General features: G+C 42.0%; 1 protein-coding gene across 1 annotated transcript in view; it reads right to left on the bottom strand.

Annotated features, from left to right (window-relative positions):
* Window positions 1-20,970, bottom strand: part of PODXL (podocalyxin like) — a 78,639-nt gene that overhangs the window by 42,301 nt on the left and 15,368 nt on the right. The gene's annotated exons all lie outside the window — the stretch shown is intronic.

Below are 20,970 nucleotides of genomic sequence, written 5' to 3'. Positions count from 1 at the left end.
CAAGTCTATAAATAGTGGAAGGGGAAATGAGAATAATATTCTAGGAAATTATGTGAACACACCCCATTTAGACAGGCAGGCAGACACATTTTCATGCACAATGCTGGCAAACATTTCACTTACTCCTAGGGTCTGACATGGGAAAATTATAAATGGCGAGGCTAAGCTTCCCAATGAAAGCAGTCAGCTGTGTACTGACAACACACTTCACTGTAAAGAGGTTACTGACTGAAACAAGCAGGTTTGCTCCATGTGATAGCCTATGTGACCTTTAACATATTTGTAAATTACTTAATTTACCAAAAATGACTCGCCCATGAAGTGTCTCAGGCTTGGCAAAACTGTTGCCAACTGTACCAAAGAGACTAAAACAGACCACATGAATTGGGGCAGAGCTTAACTATCAAGGCTCTCTCCTGTACTTAACACTGCATGCTTGCAAAATGAGCCTAAAAAACAAATCAAGGCTTCCCTATTAACTCTCACCACCCATATTTTGCTAGGTAACGGTCCCTTATTAAAATACTATTGTTCCTACCATTTGCACAGTGCTGCCTCCTAAATATAAGTTCCTCTCCCTTTAGTCTGGAAACTTGTCATCATCATTATTAGCAGGTTACTGCTTAGTCCAGAGCTGCTTTTGTGATGAAATCTCCTCTCTCTTTGTCCCCTTTCAGCTCATATACCACCTTTTAAACCAAGAACATTAATAACCCCCTTTTCCCCTTATTTGCAATCTATAGTACATAACCTCAAACAAACTGTTTACATACTCTCTTTTGTGTGTCAGAGCAATACAAGCATGGTGGAGAGGAGGGGGGACTTGCAGGGTGCTGTCCCTGTCATTGGCAAGAGCAGTAAGAGAAAGGAAGTCAAAGTCTAAATACTGCAGGCAAATGGCTTAGCACTTGTCCATCTCCTGAAATGGAGATAATGAAAAAGAGTGGTGCACAATGGAGGACACCTTTTTAGTTGATAAATTACAGCAATAAGAGACAAAAATTACTTCGCCAACACTGAAGATTTAAAGTAACTAAACCTTGCAGGTTCCTAAAATTCTTTTGACAGACTTCTGACAGACTGCACTTTTCTGGCAGATTCCGATGGAGGATTGAACATGCTCAATCTTCCACCAGAGACTAATTCCTAATCAAAAAATCCATATATGAACTTCCGACATGAACTATGCAGCACAATCCCATTGAAAACAATTGGAAGCTGCTGCAAACTGAATGTCCATAGTGTGAGCAAGGCCTAAAATTGTGAAACTCTACCAAAAAATATTGTGACAGTTGATAATTTGACTGTATTGATGGGTTTCTTTGTAAGGAGCTGCCTGCATCTGCCCATGGCCAGGATCCTGGGACAGCCTGGGACTGAAGACTTGTGCAGTAGACCTTATACAAAGTCCTTTTGCATAAAGTCTTCAATCCTTTGTAAACAGGGTCCACCTCTAGGATCTCTGGTAAGTGGTTCAATACTGACCTGGAATAAGGTCAGTGTTGCAGTCAGAGTTGAATACATATTAGATAAATAGATTTTTATTAGTCACTATAAGAGCAGACAATAGTGTAGAAGTGTTGTCATTTCATTATTTTATGGTAAATTATACATTGCATATAGTTACAATATATTCTGTAACCCCTGTGTTAGCAATCAGGTCTAAATATGCATAACAAGGACATGTACTGTTACCTGTCAGCATACAGACTAGAGAGATAAAGTCCACAAGTTATAGTTTACAAAGATCGCTGTCACTTGTTGAATGGAACTGCCTTATCACCCTAGCACACATTTACTAACAAACACTTCTCTGTTGTCCTAGACACCCCCTCAAAATAACTGATTGATTTGTGAGAATTTAACAAGATCAATGTATCTTTATGCAGAATGTAATAAAATTGCACCAAATCTAGAAGGAAAAAAAAAAAACAACTAATCCAAATATCAATAGGGAGGAGGAAGATACAGTGTCACTTATATTTAGCTGTCTGTATGAAGCATTCATTCACGCTTGTCTGTAGAACACCCCAGAAAATGCATAGCTCTGTACTCTGAAAAAAAATGATGAAATTTTTTTCAATATTCAAAGGTGATAATATATTTTCTTTGTTTTTAGCAAAAAACCATAGCTGTATTCCTTAAGAATGTGTTTATATGTTTAGCTTTCGTGGAACATGATGAATGTTTTCCTGAAACTCTTACAATTGTTCTCGATAGGATTACAATTTCATGTTAGGAATTCAAGGTCACTTCTGTTAAACACACTAACAAACATCAGGGATTAGAATAGCAACTTATTGTTTAAGCATCTTTGTCTCATTTTTTTTAACCTTAGGCAATTTTCACATGATGGTGTATCTGAGCGGAATCAGGCAGAAAAATTCAACTTGGAAATACAGTTGCAGTAGTGTCCCATTGCTCTCAATGAGATTCTGCGGCACCATGCACACTGTGAATTCTGGCTGATTCCAGCCTCTGCCTAAATAATTGACATGACAATTCTTTCAATGGCATTGCCATCTAAGGAGACTGCACATTCCGAGTGGTCCTACTGCTGGTATGTTCTGCCGCTATTTACAGTATGTCCATCCTTGTTTTCCAGGCAGACATCTGGCAAATATTTGCTGTAAAGCATATGCCCATTATTGAACATCTTATCACAGTTATATACAGATAAAAGCTGATATAAAAAGTTGAGTGACTTTGAAAATACATTATTTCATTTTTTCTGGTCCTGAATGACAGCAGGTATTACAGCCTGCGGTTTCATATACATTTTTATAGACTTCTGAGCTTAAATCTCCCAGTGTTCTTGCTGGCTGAACATATGTACATCCTCCTTTTTAGTATTCTAATGATCACATTTTGGTAATGCACTGTAGCAAAGAAAATTTTAGGAGCTGAGATAAAACATTATATTTTTGTAAAAAGATCCTGCCAATAATGAAGGGAACCACCGACAACCTCATGTCTTTGGGAACTTCTATCTTCCTTGTCGTCTACAGTGATTCGCAAAACTGATACTGGATTTTTTTACCAGTTCTGTTTTTTAGTTTACCCAACTCAAACAGCATCTAAAGCACCACTCCTTAATCAAACCTTTATACTCGTTTAACCATGCCACATTGGCATGGTAACCTAATAGTAGACTAAAAGTCAATTACTTCATCTAAATAAAGTTCTTGACCAAATCAATGGACCATGGAAATTTGGACATACTAAGCTTCATGTAAAAAGACTAGCATACCTCTCAGACAGTAAGTCAGTCTTATGAAAATGTGGCCATGTCCAAAGAATTTCAAGCATATGGCTTTGTGCTGAACACCATTAAATCCATAGCTTCATTACAAGATCACAGGTGTAATTGCTGTGATGTATGACCCTAAATAATGCTTTTAACTGTAATGGAAAAAGAAAAACACTAGCAAAAGCTTAAATTGATACTAACACATAAGACAGGAACATTCCATGTGAAAATCCTAAACTTTGTAGGTATACTTGAAACCAAATTGTTAAAAAAATGAGAATCACTTAGTTTTCCATGTCCCTCTCTTGCAGTCAATCACATATAACTATATATATATATATATATATATATATATATATATATATATATATATAAAAATATATATATATATTAGGGATCGACCGATATCGATTTTTTTAGGGTCGATACCGATATTCTGTGGAGGTTAGGGCCGATAGCCAATAACTTATGCCGATAGTTATCAGCTATTTATCTCCCCCCCCCCCCCCACGGCGACACCGCTGCAGATCATTGATTTAAAGCGCGTGCTTTAAGTCAATGAACTGCAGCGGCTTTTAGCGGTGTCAGAGACTGCCGCCGCCACCCGCTTCTCTCCCCCTGCCTGTCCTGGGGTCCTCCTGAGTCCTATCACCGCCACCTCACCAACCAGAGACCGCCGCCGCCGCTGCCCCATTGCCTCCCCCATTCCCGGTTTTATAATTACCTGTTCCCGGGGCCCGGTGTCCGTGCTACTTCTGGCTCCTGCAGCGTCCTCCTGAGCTGTCACTGTGCGCACTGAAGGTGACGTCGCATTGAGGATGTCATTCGTCATTGCGCAGCGCACAGCGTAACACAGGATGCTGCAGGAGCCAAAAGTAGCACGGACCCCAGGCCCCGGGAACAGGTAATTATAAAACCGGGGATGGGGGAGGCAATTAGGGATGTCCCGATACCGATACTAGTATCGGTATCAGGGCCGATACTAGCCATTTACATGATATCGGGGACTCATTTAATGTCCCCGATACCATGTCCGATACCTGCCGCCGCTCCGCTGCCCCGTTCTCCGGTTCTCCCGTCCGCTTCATAGTCTTCCATGGAGGAGCATGTGACACAACGTCACTCCGCCTCCTCCCCGGCGTAACGCTACGGAGGAAGCGGAGTGACATGTATGTCACATGTTCCTGCATAGGACGCCATGATGCCGATCGGGAGGACGGAAGAACAGGGCAGTGGAGCGGTAGCACCCGAGGGAGGACAGCCGCAGCTGAGCTGTGTGCTGCTCCTAATGTCTAAAGGTGGGCCCTGCTGCTGCTAATCTCTAAAGGGGGGCCCTGCTGCTCCTAATGTCTAAAGGGGGCCCTGCTGCTGCTAATGTCTAAAGGGGGGCCCTGCTGCTGCTAATGTCTAAAGGGGGCCCTGCTGCTGCTAATGTCTAAAGGGGGCCCTGCTGCTGTTAATGTCTAAAGGGGGACCCTGCTGCTGCTAATGTCTAAAGGGGGGCCCTGCTGCTCCTAATGTCTAAAGGGGGCCCTGCTGCTGCTAATGTCTAAAGGGGGGCCCTGCTGCTGCTAATGTCTAAAGGGGGGCCCTGCTGCTGCTAATGTCTAAAGGGGGGCCCTGCTGCTGCTAATGTCTAAAGGGGGGCCCTGCTGCTGCTAATGTCTAAAGGGGGGCCCTGCTGCTGCTAATGTCTAAAGGGGGGCCCTGCTGCTGCTAATGTCTAAAGGGGGCCCTGCTGCCGCTGATGTCTAAAGGGGGGCCCTGCTGCCGCTAATGTCTAAAGGGGGGCCCTGCTGCCGCTAATGTCTAAAGGGGGGCCCTGCTGCTGCTAATGTCTAAAGGGGGCCCTGCTGCTGCTAATGTCTAAAGGGAGGCCCTGCTGCTGCTAATGTCTAAAGGGGGGCCCTGCTGCTGCTAATGTCTAAAGGGGGGCCCTGCTGCTGCTAATGTCTAAAGGGGGGCCCTGCTGCTGCTAATGTCTAAAGGGGGGCCCTGCTGCTGCTAATGTCTAAAGGGGGCCCTGCTGCTCCTAATGTCTAAAGGGGGCCCTGCTGCTGCTAATGTCTAAAGGGGGGCCCTGCTGCTGCTAATGTCTAAAGGGGGGCCCTGCTGCTGCTAATGTCTAAAGGGGGGCCCTGCTGCTGCTAATGTCTAAAGGGGGGCCCTGCTGCTGCTAATGTCTAAAGGGGGGCCCTGCTGCTGCTAATGTCTAAAGGGGGGCCCTGCTGCTGCTAATGTCTAAAGGGGGGCCCTGCTGCTGCTAATGTCTAAAGGGAGGCCCTGCTGCTGCTAATGTCTAAAGGGGGGCCCTGCTGCTGCTAATGTCTAAAGGGGGGCCCTGCTGCTGCTAATGTCTAAAGGGGGGCCCTGCTGCTGCTAATGTCTAAAGGGGGGCCCTGCTGCTCCTAATGTCTAAAGGGGGCCCTGCTGCTCCTAATGTCTAAAGGGGGCCCTGCTGCTGCTAATGTCTAAAGGGGGGCCCTGCTGCTGCTAATGTCTAAAGGGGGGCCCTGCTGCTGCTAATGTCTAAAGGGGGGCCCTGCTGCTGCTAATGTCTAAAGGGGGGCCCTGCTGCTGCTAATGTCTAAAGGGGGGCCCTGCTGCCGCTGATGTCTAAAGGGGGGCCCTGCTGCCGCTAATGTCTAAAGGGGGGCCCTGCTGCTGCTAATGTCTAAAGGGGGCCCTGCTGCTGCTAATGTCTAAAGGGGGCCCTGCTGCTGTTAATGTCTAAAGGGGGACCCTGCTGCTGCTAATGTCTAAAGGGGGGCCCTGCTGCTCCTAATGTCTAAAGGGGGCCCTGCTGCTGCTAATGTCTAAAGGGGGGCCCTGCTGCTGCTAATGTCTAAAGGGGGGCCCTGCTGCTGCTAATGTCTAAAGGGGGGCCCTGCTGCTGCTAATGTCTAAAGGGGGGCCCTGCTGCTGCTAATGTCTAAAGGGGGGCCCTGCTGCTGCTAATGTCTAAAGGGGGGCCCTGCTGCCGCTAATGTCTAAAGGGGGGCCCTGCTGCCGCTAATGTCTAAAGGGGGGCCCTGCTGCTGCTAATGTCTAAAGGGGGCCCTGCTGCTGCTAATGTCTAAAGGGAGGCCCTGCTGCTGCTAATGTCTAAAGGGGGGCCCTGCTGCTGCTAATGTCTAAAGGGGGGCCCTGCTGCTGCTAATGTCTAAAGGGGGGCCCTGCTGCTGCTATCGTCTAAGGGGGGCCCTGCTGCTGCTAATGTCTAAGGGGGGCCCTGCTGCTGCTAATGTCTAAACGGGAAGCCCCTGTCTATAGGGGGGCTGCTGTCTATAGGGGGGGGGGGCTGCTGCTGCTGCTAATGTCTGTAAGGGGATACTACCTACTATTAAAGGCAATCTTACAGCAGAGTCACCAGTACTAACTTGAATTTATATGTAGATAGTGCAGGTGACCCGGTTTCTACAGCTGCTCACTATGTGGTCATCGGTCTCGCTACCAATGCAAATTCCCTGTTCTGCCCAATGGAGAAGAGCGAAATCTTGGCTCATACTACAGCAGCCGCCTCCATTGTACACAACAAGGAACCCACATATCATACGGTAAGCAGCGCCAGAAAGATTCCCTTTAAAATATAAGTACTCGTACTTTGTATCGGTGAGTACTAGAATTAAAGTGTCGGTACTCGTACTCGGTCTTAAAAAAAATTGTATCGGGACATCCCTAGAGGCAATGGAGCAGCGGCAGCGGTGTCTGGCCGGGGCGGTGTGGTGATGGTGGGGGTGGGGGGGGTGTGGTGGTGGGGGCGATCGCGGTGATAGGACTCAGGAGGACCCCAGGACAGGCAGGGGGAGAGAAGCGGCTGGCGACGGCGGTCTCTGGCCAGGGCGGTGCGGTGGGGGGGGGGGGGGGGGGGTGCGGTGGTGCGGTGGGGTGGTGGGGGCGATGTGGGGGGCAGGGCATTATTGGATTATCGGCAAGGTAATTGCCGATACCGATAACATCCAAAATCAAGAATATTGGCCGATAATATCGGCCAAACCGATAATCGGTCGATCCCTAATATATATATATATCTCGAAGGACATAATTAGTATAAATGATGTATTAGTATATCTAGACAGATATAGGATTTTACCACATATTTGAGTACATTGTCTTGCATGTGCCCACGGGTCATTTAGCATTAAAAAAAGTATATTTTCTCCTTAGAATTTCTCATCTACAAGGGTTGTGAGTTCAATAACACTGATAGTCAGTGATATGCTGAAACTTATTGTTATACTAGAGTCATGGGTTTTTCAGTGAACTGTTCACCGCACATATAAGTGTGATAATGCATGGTACTTCATTTTAGAAAGTTCCATGACTCTCACAGATGTTTGTTTAAGTGAGGATATCCGCATCCCTTGAAATGAACTGGCAAAAGCCCAGGTCTCAAGCAAAATGTATTGTGACTGAGACTCTAAATATTTACACAAGCCATTCTCACATTCCATAGTTTGATAGTTTTGCTACCATAATGTGGAAATAAAGGAGAGAGGACTAAATGAAAATTTGAGTTCTAGAAATATAACCAGAAAACAATAAGCAGCTAAAAAATGCTACTAACTGAAAACAGCACTCTAATACATTGCAGTAGTTCAAGCTTAAACTAACCTAAAAATGTACGCCTATTAGCATGAATAGATGTAAATTTGCCCCTGGTCAGAACTGAACACTGATGTTCATGTAAGGTTCTGACCTTCTCAGCCAGGTATAAACTATTGTGTCACTTTTCTATCCATAATTCCATAGAAATGAATTTATATTTGACATGAGGAATATTTCAAGAACATTTCAAAAGTCTAAATTAATTTTTCCTAATGATAAAATAAGAATAAATACTGTGATAAGTATAGCTCTATATAATTTGTGCTCTAAATGTCCTTAGCTAAAGTCTGGTTGGAAGGTCCAAGTTGCAGCCAAAGCAAAGTATCTAATTCTATTTCCATCCAATTTCCCATTCCATTAAAATTTCCAATATTTTTGTTTGTGTTGCTGCACTATATTAAGAGTTGCATTTTATTTAATACTATTTATTATGTTCTAGTCTTTATTCAAATTATTTCACTGGAAGTATTAGATGGAACCAATACAGGAAGACACCGCTTATTGTTTCATCATGGATTAAGCTGGTGCCAGCTTGAGTCACAAGATTTCAATAACTTCATGGTCAAACAAGTTATTTTCTGTACTAGTTTAGGGGAATGGGTGTAACATCTAAAGATAATCCTTGTAACTGGCTTAAGCCATTTTTCAATCTGCAGCTCTCTTTAACTGTTGTGCCTCCTTTGTTGCTAAGCAGTCCATGCAAAGGAGAAATTAAGGAAAAACTGCAAATAATTCAACTATAAATTATTCACTCAATGTATACACTGAGAAAATCTCTTGGCAAACATGTCATATATTTTAATGGACAAATGCATGCCAAAAAGGTGTTCCTCTTGCATATGTCTGGCAGGGATACATTGACTGGTCTTGGGGTGGGGGTGGGGGTGGAGGGGGTGATTGTGTGCCCCTAAAAATCTGAAATGGGTGGCAATGGGTACAATGTATTGTACTCAGTATTGTACAGGAACGGGCTGTCGAGCTGTAAACAGGACTTCCCACTTATGTGCTGTAGAACAATGGCGCAGGGTTCTGCTGCCAGCCACATGTAATGATGTAATTTTATAGCATTCAGCCTACAGAAGAAGGCATTGCACTGCTCCAGGAGCACAGAGCATCAGAGAAAGAGGGCCTAGAGTGGGAGTGGAGGGATGGTGAATTTTTATCATTTTTTGGAGGGGACCTATTGTGGAAAACTACCTTTCCTACTAGGTGCATCTTCTTAATAGGGAGATTACCTATCTACTGGGGGCTTCTATCCAATAGGAAAATTTTATACCTAACTACTGTGGTCATCTACATAATTGGGGGGGGGGGGGTTACTTACCTACTTGGAGCTTCTATATAAAAGGGGGATTACCTACCTACTGGAGCATTTACCTAATGGTACCTCAATCGATAGTACCTCTGTCTAATGGGGCATCTACTGAATAGAGTTTATCTACCAACCAGGGGCTTCTACCTAATAACTGGGGAATTATGTGCCTTCTAGTGGGGAGGGGGGGGGGGGGAGTTATGTACCTACTGGCAAGTTCTACCTAATCGATGGAGGAAATTATCTACCTACTGGCTGCATCTACCTAATGGGGAGAGTTATATACCTAATGGGTTATGTCCCTAATGGGGACTTTTGCCTAATAGTTGGCCAACATGCCCCCTCCAGGTATCTCTATGGGAGAGGCGGAGAAGCAGCGTTCGTGCTGGCGACCTTGGCAACAAAAGTGAGTACACCACTAAGTGGAAATGTCCAAATTGGGCCCAAAGTGTCAATATTTTGTGTGGCCACCATTATTTCCCAGAACTGCCTTAAAGGAGAAATGCGGCAAAAAACTTTTAACTCTCCCTGTGCTGCAAAAACTAAAAAAACTAACTTTAACTCACCTTCCGACGTTCCCCCGTTGTGCCGGTATCGGCGTCCCGTTCCTCTGGCGCTGCGTGGCTCTCTACTTCTTATCCTTGGAACATCACACTGCAGTCAGCATATAGCCGGCCGCAACGATGTTCCGCCTCGGTCGGTCTTGTAAGGAGCCGGCCAGAGCTCCTTACATAACAGTGCGCTCATCCTATCACTGTCCAAGGCGGGAAATCGTTGTGGCTGGCAATACACTGACCGCAATGTCACATTCCGAGCCTAAGAGGCAGGGACCTGAGCAGTGCCGGAGGAACGGGATGCTGATACCGGCACAATGGGGGAACGTAGGAAGGTGAGTTAAAGTTGTTGTTTTTTTTTTGTTTTTGCAGCCTGGGCACAAGGGAAGGTAAAAGTTTTCCACCGCGTTTCTCTTTTAAGCATGAAGCTTACCAGAGCTCCACAAGTTGCCTCTGGAGTCCTCTTCCACTGCTCCATGACAACATCATGGAGCTGGTAGATTTTAGAGACCTTATGCTCCACCACCTTTGTTTAAAGATATCCCACAGAAGCTCAATACCGTTTAGGTCTGGAGACATGCTCGGACTACAAACTTTATCCTCTCTATGCTCTGCTTCCGTATGTCACAGTACATGTTGGCATTCATGGTTCCCTCAAATGAATTGCAGCTCCCCAATGCCAGCAGCACTCATGCAGCCCCAGACCATGACACTCTCTCCACCATGCTTGACTGTGAGCAAGACACACTTTTCTTTGTACTCCTCACCTGGTTGCTACAACACACACTTGACACATCTGAACCAAATAAGTTTATCTTGGTTTCATCAGACCAAAAGACATGGTGCCAATAATCTATGCCCTTAGTCTGCTTGTCTTCAGTAAACTGTTTTCAGGCTTTCTTGTCCATCTTTAGAAAAGGCTTTCTTCTGGGACAACAGACATGTAGACCAATTTTGTGCAGTGTGTGGCATATGGTCTGAGGACTGACCGGCTGACTCTCCCCTTCAACCTCTGCAGCAATGCGGGCAGCACTCATACGTCTATTTTCCAAAGACATGGTCGACATGCTCAGAGTCATATCCAGAATATGACTCTGAGCATGTCGACCAAGGCGAGGCCTATTCTGAGAATGATAACACTAAATTTAGGATATCTGCTCTCCATTTATGCCTGAGACCTTGTAACACTAACGAGTCACTTGACATCAGGGAGGGAAAATGGCTAATTGGGCCCAATTTGGACATTTCGACCTCCGGGTGTACTCAGTTTTGTTGCCAATGTTTAAACATTTATGGAGCTGTGTTGAATTATTTTGTGGGGACACAATATTGTAGCAGTTTGCCATTTCTTCAGTGTTGTCACATGAAAATATAAACTGTTTACACAGTTGTCAGTTACCGATAATTTACACAAAAAAATTTCACTGACTTATAGGCCATCAGGTTAGTAAATAAAATGAATAAAAAGGCCATTCTGGCTGACTTAACTGATATACAGTGGGGGAAAAAAGTATTTAGTCAGCCACCAATTGTGCAAGTTCTCCCACTTAAAAAGATGAGAGAGGCCTGTAATTTCCATCATAGGTATACCTCAACTATGAGAGACATAATGAGAAACAAAACCCATAAAATCACATTGTCTGATTTTTAAAAGATTTATTTGGAAATTATGGTGGAAAATAAGTTTTTGTTCAATAACAAAAGTTCATCTCAATGCTTTGTTATATACCCTTTGTTGGCAATGACAGAGGTGAAATGTTTTCTGTAAGTCACCAGCACTCACCAGCTTTCAAGGTGCAAACAGTGCTGTTTCTTTATTTCAGAGGTGCATGAAATCACATCAGATAGCAAGACAGTTCAGAAGTTCCTCTGCATCAGAATGGGTGACAGCTGTTGCGCGTGTGCATGCACGCTTCATCAGACCCTGCCCTCCTCCGTGTACCTCACCTTAAATACTCTCACCTGGTGACATGCACAGAGGAGGGACAAAAAGGTTTACAAAATAGTTTAGGTTAAAATAAACACAATTTAAAAACATAATTAACTATTATGCAATGCAAAGTTACAGTACTTACAAGAAAAAACTAAAATCCAGTCTCTCGTTTAAACCTAGGTTCCCTTGTGCATTGGTTTTGATTATCCAGCGGGCTTCAGATTGCAGGAGAGTTTTTCTTAGATCACAACCTTCTCTTTTGAAGACCCGTTCAATACCTTGAAACACTATATTCCTGCAGTCTCCATCGTGCACTGTATTGATGTGCTCAATGAATCCGGGTGATCCTTTCTTCGAGCCCATGTTTTCTGTAAGTCTTCACAAGGTTTTCACACACTGTTGTTGCTATTTTGGCCCATTCCTCCATGCTGATCTCCTCAGTGATGTTTTGGGGCTGTCACTGGGCAGCACGGACTTTCAACTCCCTCCAAAGGTTTTCTATGGGGTTGAGATCTGGAGACTGGCTAGGCCACTCCAGGACCTTGAAATGCTTCCTATAAAGCCATCCCTTCGTTGCCCAGGCGGTGTGTTTGGGATCATTGTCATGCTGAAAAACCCAGCCACATTTCATCTTCAATGCCCTTGCTGATGGAAGGAGGTTTTCACTAAAAATCTCACAATACATGGCCCCATTCATTCTTTCCTTTACACGGATCAGTCATCCTGGTTCCTTTGCTGAAAAAACAGCCCCAAAGCATGATGTTTCCAGCCCTATGCTTCACAGTAGGTATGGTGTTCTTTGGATGCAACTCAGCATCCTTTCTCCTCCAAACACGACAAGTTGAGTTTTTACCAAAAAGTTCTACTTTGATTTCATCTGACCATATGACATTCTCCAAATCCTCTTCTGGGTCATCCAAATGCTCGCTAGCAAACTTCAGACGGGCCCGGACATGTACTGGCTTAAGCAGGGGGACAAATCTGGCACTGCATGATGTGAGTCCCTGGTGGCTTAGTGTGTTACTGATGGTAGCCTTTGTTACTTTGGTCCCAGCTCTCTGCAGGTCATTCATTAGGTCCCCCAGTGTGGTTCTGGGATTTTTGATCACCGTTTTTGTGATCATTTTGACACCATGGGGTGAGATCTTGCGTAAAGCCCCAGATCGAGGGAGATTATCAGTAGACTTGTATGTCTTCCATTTTCTAATAATTACTCCCACAGTTGATTTCTTCACACCAAGCTGCTTGCCCATTGCAGATTCAGTCTTTCCAGCTTGGTGCAGGTCCACAATTTTGTTTCTGGTGTCCTTCGACAGATCTTTGGTCTTGGCTATAGTGGAGTTTGGAGTGTGACTGTTTGAGGTTGTGGACAGGTGTCTTTTATACAGATAACAAGTTCAAACAGGTGCCATTAATACAGGTAATGAGTGGAGGACAGCGTAGACTCTTAAAGAAGAAGTTACAGGTCTGTGAGAGCCAGATCTTGCTTGTTTGTAGGTGACCAAATACTTATTTAACCAAGGAATTTACCAGTTAATTCACGTATTCTTTCCCCCATTCAGTCTCTCATCGTTGAGGTATACCTATGATGAAAATTACAGGCCTCTCTCATCTTTTAAAGCGGGAGAACTTGCACAATTGGTGGCTGACTAAATACTTTTTTGCCCCACTGTATGTGGTCAGTGTATGTCTACAGAAATGCTGTCTGATAACTTGGTTGTATTGTCACATATACTTGAGCTCACATCTATCATGCTGGTGATCTTCTTCTAAAGTAAAACAGGCGAGGCTTTCCTCTTCACGGTGTCTAATGAGCTTTGGGATGATTCAGTCTTGTCCCCTTTATGCAGCACACACAGTTTCATAAATCCTAAGGAAGAAAAATCCCCTTACCCAGAAATGGTGCTAGTTGCTAAATCCTTTCATTCTCCATATGACTCACAAGCTTTGACAGAGCCTTTGTTGCTTCTGCTAACAGCACTGTGTCAGTGAACAGAAGAATAAAACCATTGATAAACATATAGAAAAAGGGGATAGGAAAAGGGATTTTATTTGAAATTAAAAACAAAACTACTGTAGATATCAATAAACTGTATAAAATCCCTTTAACTGTGTTCTACCACCAATATGTCTATAACGGACTAGTCTTATTAGAAAGGAAGCTGACCTCATATACCATAGTGTCTTGCTTAATGTTTTTGTGAAAATTGTGATCACAGTGCCACATAGAAAACATCAAATGTTTATTTGTATCTTTTTCAAAATTGGCTTTGTAGTTTGAAAGGAAAATAAAAAAACGCCAAGCCTAAAAAAATATGGTTTCTCCATGCAAACAAAGAATGATATTATTTACAGATTTTGCTTTCATTTGGCCCCTCCAGGATGAATGGCGTATGGGTACACCCTTGCGTCCTGGTACTTAAGGACCAAGGGTGTACCTGTATGCCCTGGTCCTGTTACCGGGTTTAAAGCATTCTCAGGAGCAGAAAATGCTTCAAACCCAGTGGGTCCTGATTGTTATGAGTAGCCAGGACCCATGGTTAACGCATTAACACTTTAGATGCCGCAATCAAAGTTGGCCAGCGATGGCAGGCTAGAGCATAACACTGATTAATGCTATGCTATGGAAAAGCATTGAACAGTGTATGCAATCTAAAGATTGCATGGTAAAGCCCCCTATGGGGACTAAAATAAAAAATGTTAAAATAAAAAAGTCAAAAGTGAATTAACCCCTTCCCTAATAAAAGTTTGAATCACCCCCCTTTTCCCATATTTTAAATAAAATAATGTAAAGATAAAGAAACATAATATGTGGTATCGCCGCGTGCATAAATGTCCGAACTATTAAAATACAAGGTTAGTTAAACCACACGGTTGATGGCGTACACGTAAGGAAACACCAACACCAAAGAGTTTTTGATCACTTCATATACCATAAAAAAAAAAAAGTGATAAAAAAGTCCCATCAAAATAAAAATAGTACCGATAAAAACTACAGATCATGGCGCAAAAAGCCTCATATGAGCTCTCATATAGCCCCGTATGCGGAAAAATAAAAATTTATAGGGGTCAGAAGATGACGAATTTTAACATACTAATTTTGGTACATGTAGTTATAATTTTTTTTAAAGTATTAAAATAAAATAAAACCTACATAAATTGGGTATACTTGTAATCGTATAGACCCACAGAATAAAGATAAGGTGTTATTTTAACTGAAAATTGCACTGTGTAGAAACGGAATCCCCCAAAATTTACAAAATGGTGTTTTTCTTTTTCAATTTCACCACACAAATATACATTTTTTGGTTTTGCTGTAAATTGTGTTACCAAATTATTGATATCTTTACAAAGTACAATTGGTGACGCAAAAAACAAGCTCTTATGTGAGTCTGTAGGGAAAAAAAAGTCCTTAAGGAGTTAAACAACATCTGGATGGTGCAGTTTTTCATTAGGACACAGCAAAGTGTGAATGTGGTGATAGAGCTTCTAATCTTAGCATATTTCAATGTATTCCTGTCATGTAGCAAGACCATATATAAAGATGTATAATGTTAACACTGTAAGTGAACTAAAAATATACAGCGTTTTATCTATGCCCTATTGTTTCACAGGAAAGGTTAACTTTTCATGCTGGATGGTCAGTGATGTCAGGACAGAAACATCTATAAATTAGTTACTGTATATTAATGGGAAGCTGGGTGTGTATTATCTGAGAGGATATTGTTTCACTAAAAAAAAGGTAACATGTCCCATAGAAATCAACTCCCTCAAGTCCCCATTTTGCTTCCTGACTCAGAGAGGAAGGGAATTCCAATGGGCCTCAGCAAAACAAAAGCTATTCACTAGTAGAAAAATATTAGGCTTATCAATTGAACTTAAAGAGGCACTGTCATCATGAAAAACTTTTTATATTTTGTAGTACTGCAAAATGAGATAAGATGACTTTTTAAAATATACATTTATTTAAAAATTTTTTTTTATAAAAAGTCTTTTTGCAGACAGACTACTCTGTACTTTGCAGCATAATAGATACCGGCCGTAAAGTGTGTTGGTATCCATTATATGAGATCACCATTGCACCACTACAGCCTTCAGCTATTCCTAAACTACAACTCCCATGATGGAAGTTGTAGTTTTGCTACAGCTGGAGGTACAATCTTTGTAAAACTCTCTTTTAGAGCTGTGTATTCTCCAACTGTGTGCCTTCAGCTCTTGAAAAACTACAGACAAAGGATGTGTGGGCATGCTGGGAGTTGTAGTTTTGCAACAGCTAAAGGCAACACTGCTCTAACACAGTGCTTTACAAACACTGCAGCTCCAGCTGTTGCAAAACTACAACTCCCAGCATGCTTGAACAGCCAAAGCCTTCTCGAACTCCTGAATGACAAAGAAATTGATCAGACATTCAGGAGTCTGTGAAAGCTGAATGACACACATAGTGACAGCCATGTTGATTAGCATCCAGGTTTACTAGGAACAGATAGAAAATGTATGCATAAAAACTACTGTGCAATGATATGCAGACTGCCAGGCTGCTCCCAGACTCAGAGCAGATGAATCATCACAGTGAGGGAGAGAGATGGACGCGCCCCCTTCCACAAGGCAAGAAGATAAAGCAAGTGAGCAACATAAAAATGCTATTTGTTAGGGCTATATAGGTCCTAGACACATAAAAATTATATGTACATGATCAGGATTAGGTACTGAGTAACATATCACTTTTTTCACTATGACAGGTACTCTTTAAGTTGGGAATAGTTTATGTATTTGCTACAAATTATTCTCACTAACTCAAAATAATAAAGCCACAAGCAAAAAAAGAGGGTATATGTATAGAAACTGTAATCCAACCACAGTGGGTGTAATAAACTATAACCCTATTAATAGTTAGGTGCACTTAGATGACCTCCCAATAATATACCATTATAAAACAACTGGAGTCATTTGTGATAAAATATTAAATATACTTTATTAGAAAATCACAATGTCTGAAAAGACTGAAATACAGGTATATGATGTATATAGAGGAATATATCAGCAAGAAAAAACAAGTCGGGTGAACCCCGATAACATGTATGGCAATTGCTAATAGCAGCAGAGGAGTATTGCACATGTAATTATGATTGTAATAGTGCAGTATATCGCCAGAAGGCCTACATTATATTGTATATATCCATAATAAGATGGATGGCAACACCACACGCTATACAGACCAGTAATTAAAAAGTTGCCTACAGCAGTAAAACGTATGGGTGGGGGGGAAACTCCAACGTCCGTTTCGGCACAAATGCCTTCTTCAGGGAGTGGCCACCAACTCAAAAGTATAAATATTAAACACAAAGGTTAGTATTATTGGCATGACAAAACAATTAAACAATGATCAGGCCCCAGAATGGTCACATCATGCATTACATGCTGCATTGTATTTTAAGTTATGCCTTCTATTTAAACAACTGTACTAACTATATAACTATATAGTATCATACCTACTACCCTTAATCCACCCATACCCCTTTCCTTCTTGGTTGAACTTGACAATCTGTGGCCATGTCTCTTTTCAAGTTTGCTATGTTACATAGGAAAATGATATATAAATCCTGTAGCCACTTTCTTCATTAACTCCTGGGCTTATAACCCTGAACAATGAAACTACTTTTCGCTAAAGTAGTTACTATGTGTCATCAAGAAGAGGCCTCTTCAGAAAACGGCATCTTTAACCTCTTGGTGATGCAGGGCGTATGCATACGCCCTGCATCCCCGATCCTTAAGGATCCCGTTTACCGGGTTTAAACCGTTCTCACCAGCAGAGAACAGGTTAAACCCGGTGGGTTCCGGTGGCTATGGGCAGCCAGGACCCGCGGCTAATGGCGGGCATGGCCGATCGGGCCAATGCTCGGCATTAACCCTTTAGACGCCGCAATCAAAGTTGATCGCGGAAAACTAAAGTAAAAGAATCCCGACAGCTCAGCGGAGCTGATCGGGACTATTGCGACAGAATGTCGATGCCCCGATCAGCTTACTGGATGACGAGAGGGCCCTCACCTGCCTCTCCATTGTCCGATCGGCGATCTACAGCTCCATGCCAGTTACACTTATCAGTGATTTGCAATGGCAGAGCACTGATCAGTATATGCAATCAGAAGATTGCATGTTTTAGCCCCCTATGGGGGGGGAAAAAAAGTGTTACATTTTTTTTTAAATAAAAGTTCATTAACCCCCTTCCCTATTAAAAGTTTAAATCAGCCCCCTTTTCCCAATTTTTAAATAAAATAATGTAATAAAGAATAAAAATAATCCTAAATATATGGTACCACCGTGTGCATAAATGTCCGAACTATTAAAATATTAGGTTAGCTAAACCACACGGTCGATGGCGTACACATAAAAAAATAGTGCATTTTTGGTAACTTCATATACCATAAAAATATTAAGAAAAAGCCATCAAAAAGTCACATCAAAACAAAAATGGTGCCTGTAAAAACTACAGATGACGGCGCAAACAATGAGCCCTCATACCACCCTGTACACGGAAAAATTAAAAGTTATAGGGTCATAAGATGCCAATTTTAAACATACTAATTTTGGTGCATGTAGTTTATAATTTTTTGAAGTATTAAAATAAAATGAAATCTACATAAATTGGGCATCCTTGTAGCCGTATGGACCTACAAAATAAAGATAAGGTGTAATTTTTACCAAATATTGCACTGCATAGAAACGGGAGCCCCCAAAAGTTACAAAATGTTTTTTTTATTTATTTTTTTATTTCACCCAACAAATAATTGTTCTTTTGGTTTCGTCGCAGGCTATATTCTAAAATAAGTGATGTCATTGCAAAGTACAATTGGTGACGCAAAAAACAAGCCCTTGTATGGGTCTGTAGCGTTATGATTTTTGGAAAAGAAGGAGGAAAAAGCGATAATGCAAAAATGAAAATTTGCTCAGTCCTTAAGGTGAAAATAAGCTGAGTCCCTAAGGGGTTAATAGTCATGTGCTTGTTTTGTTTTTTCTTAATGCCCACAAACTGCCAAAGGGCAGTCACCACTGCTCTCAGGAGGGGGGGGGGGGGGGTACGATCCTGAGGTTATCCCTTTAGGTTCCCCTAGAGTCATGAAGATATGAATAGCATAAAATTCAAGTCGAAGTTGAAATCCAGGTTGCGGAACTACAAATCTATATATTTATATTGTATATTAGCTATATTGGTCAGAAGTAACATTTTGGACTTCATATAGAGATTATGACTAACACATCAAAATTAAATCCCAGCCTGAAAATTTCCTGCTTCCACCTAAGACTTCAATGGTTTTGATGACTCAAAATATCCATGAAGAATTACTTAAAGAGTTATATTGTAATAAAAATTAAACATTATTATATGCAACCAGTAGCTCATTGTCAATAAGGATGCTTAAAATATTTACCATATGTAAAAAAAAAAAAAAGGAGCAACACCCAAGCCCAATAGTGCTCACTCGTGTTTATATCCCAATTTTTTATTTTTTATTTTTATTAAATAAAATGTTTACATTGTTTCTGTACATTCTAAATGATGTTGAAATTTCCCTTTAGCTTTTAGGTGACTAATGAGGTTAAAAGGTGCTGTCCAGGATAGAGGGATCTGTTTGTTCATGGTAGGAAGGTCCTTAGTCTTTTTTTGTACATGGTTGACCCTTTGTACAATTGAAAAGAGTCTGCCAAAGGGAGGTAACTAACTGAAATCATTTCCTGAATGTGTTGTAAAAATAATCTTTTAAAAAGGGAAGGGGCAAAAGGTGAATAAAGGCATAGGACTAGTAACTGGAGAGTACAGTGGAATTCACTGGAGTCTACACTTTACTAAAGAAATACGTAACCAAAGCCCAAATATGGAGCACAACTTACTCCACAGACCCATTCCAGCTGGAATGTAGAAACACAAAAGAAGCAAAGTCATTAGAACTTTTGAGAAGAGCAAATATTCTCTTCAAAGCTTTGACTTGAGATGTGTAAACTACCTACACAGTGGTCCAGAACAGACAGACTCTATAGCAGGGATAAGTCAGGAAAGAGCCAGGATGGGTGTGGATGGCTAGTGAGACAACAATGAGGAAAGTATAGACATTCACTATTGGGGTACAAACTTCAAGATAGTTTAACAGATAACACAATCATAGTATTCAGACAATGCACTTGATAAAATGTTATCCTTACCCCTTGAGACCTGCATGTTTCCTGTTCACATTGCAGTTGAACCTTTCCATTAAAATGTCCTACTTATATTATCCCTCAGAAAGAGGGCATATAGTGGCATTTATCCTCCACATACTGCTTTGTTTAAAGAAAAAATATATTATACACTAGAAGATTTTTTTAAAGATGCCTTTACATTGGAAAACACATTTAATCAGATTTTTATTTTATTCAGTTAAACAAAGTTTTACAGCAAAGTATACCAGTATACCAGCCCAATAGATGCCGAAACGACACTCTTTTGGCTTCTGTCTAGTCTGCCTATGTTTATGTTTGGCAATCAATGCTGTAGTCCTAGTACACCCCCTCAGGTTGGTTTTGGTATAGCAGGGTCCAGTATATCCGTAAACACTGCATAGATTACTCTGAGGTTCAGAGTGCTTATTAAATCACAAATAAACAATTGTAACACCTTCACAGCTGTATTAGTGGACCACAAAGCATTATAAAGTACACTATTGACATGTAACTTGTGTCATGACTCAAGCTGGCCATGGCTTGTTGCGCATATCAATCTTTGCAGCATCTCGTAATAATATCTGTATGTTTAGGTTTCCCCATTATCTGCTTTCTATCCTTCCAGTAATTTTTTTTTAATCCAGAACTGCCTGGAAGCCACTTTCCCTCTTACTTCTCTAAAACAAATAGGCAACTCACAGTTTTCTCTGTTTAAAGGAGATCTGAAGCTCTAGACACTTATTCCCTATCGGCAGGATAGGGGATAAGTGTCTTATTCTGGGGACTCCTGCATGATGCTGCAGCCGACACCCCCCCCCCTATATTTCTCTATGGGAGAGGCGGAGATGAAGCATTCGTGCATCCCTACCTCTCTCTTAAAGCTGTATGGAGGGGAGGTTGACGACATGCTCAATAGCCGTGCATGGCCACGGCATTGCCAGGTCCCTGTACAGGAGGTCACGGGGGTCCCAGCAGTCGGACCCCCCGCGATGAGACACCTATTATCCATGCATAGGACTGCTCTACTATCATTCATCCACTCCTTATTCCTTCCTCACTTTCTTTGGAAAAATAGCTATATATTTAGGAAACATAAATGACAGTGGCTTTTCTCCTGGCA

Source organism: Hyla sarda, chromosome 4 (assembly GCF_029499605.1).
Source record: "Hyla sarda isolate aHylSar1 chromosome 4, aHylSar1.hap1, whole genome shotgun sequence".
In the NCBI taxonomy this organism is placed as follows: domain Eukaryota; kingdom Metazoa; phylum Chordata; class Amphibia; order Anura; family Hylidae; genus Hyla; species Hyla sarda.
This window is presented reverse-complemented; position numbering and strand designations above follow the sequence as displayed.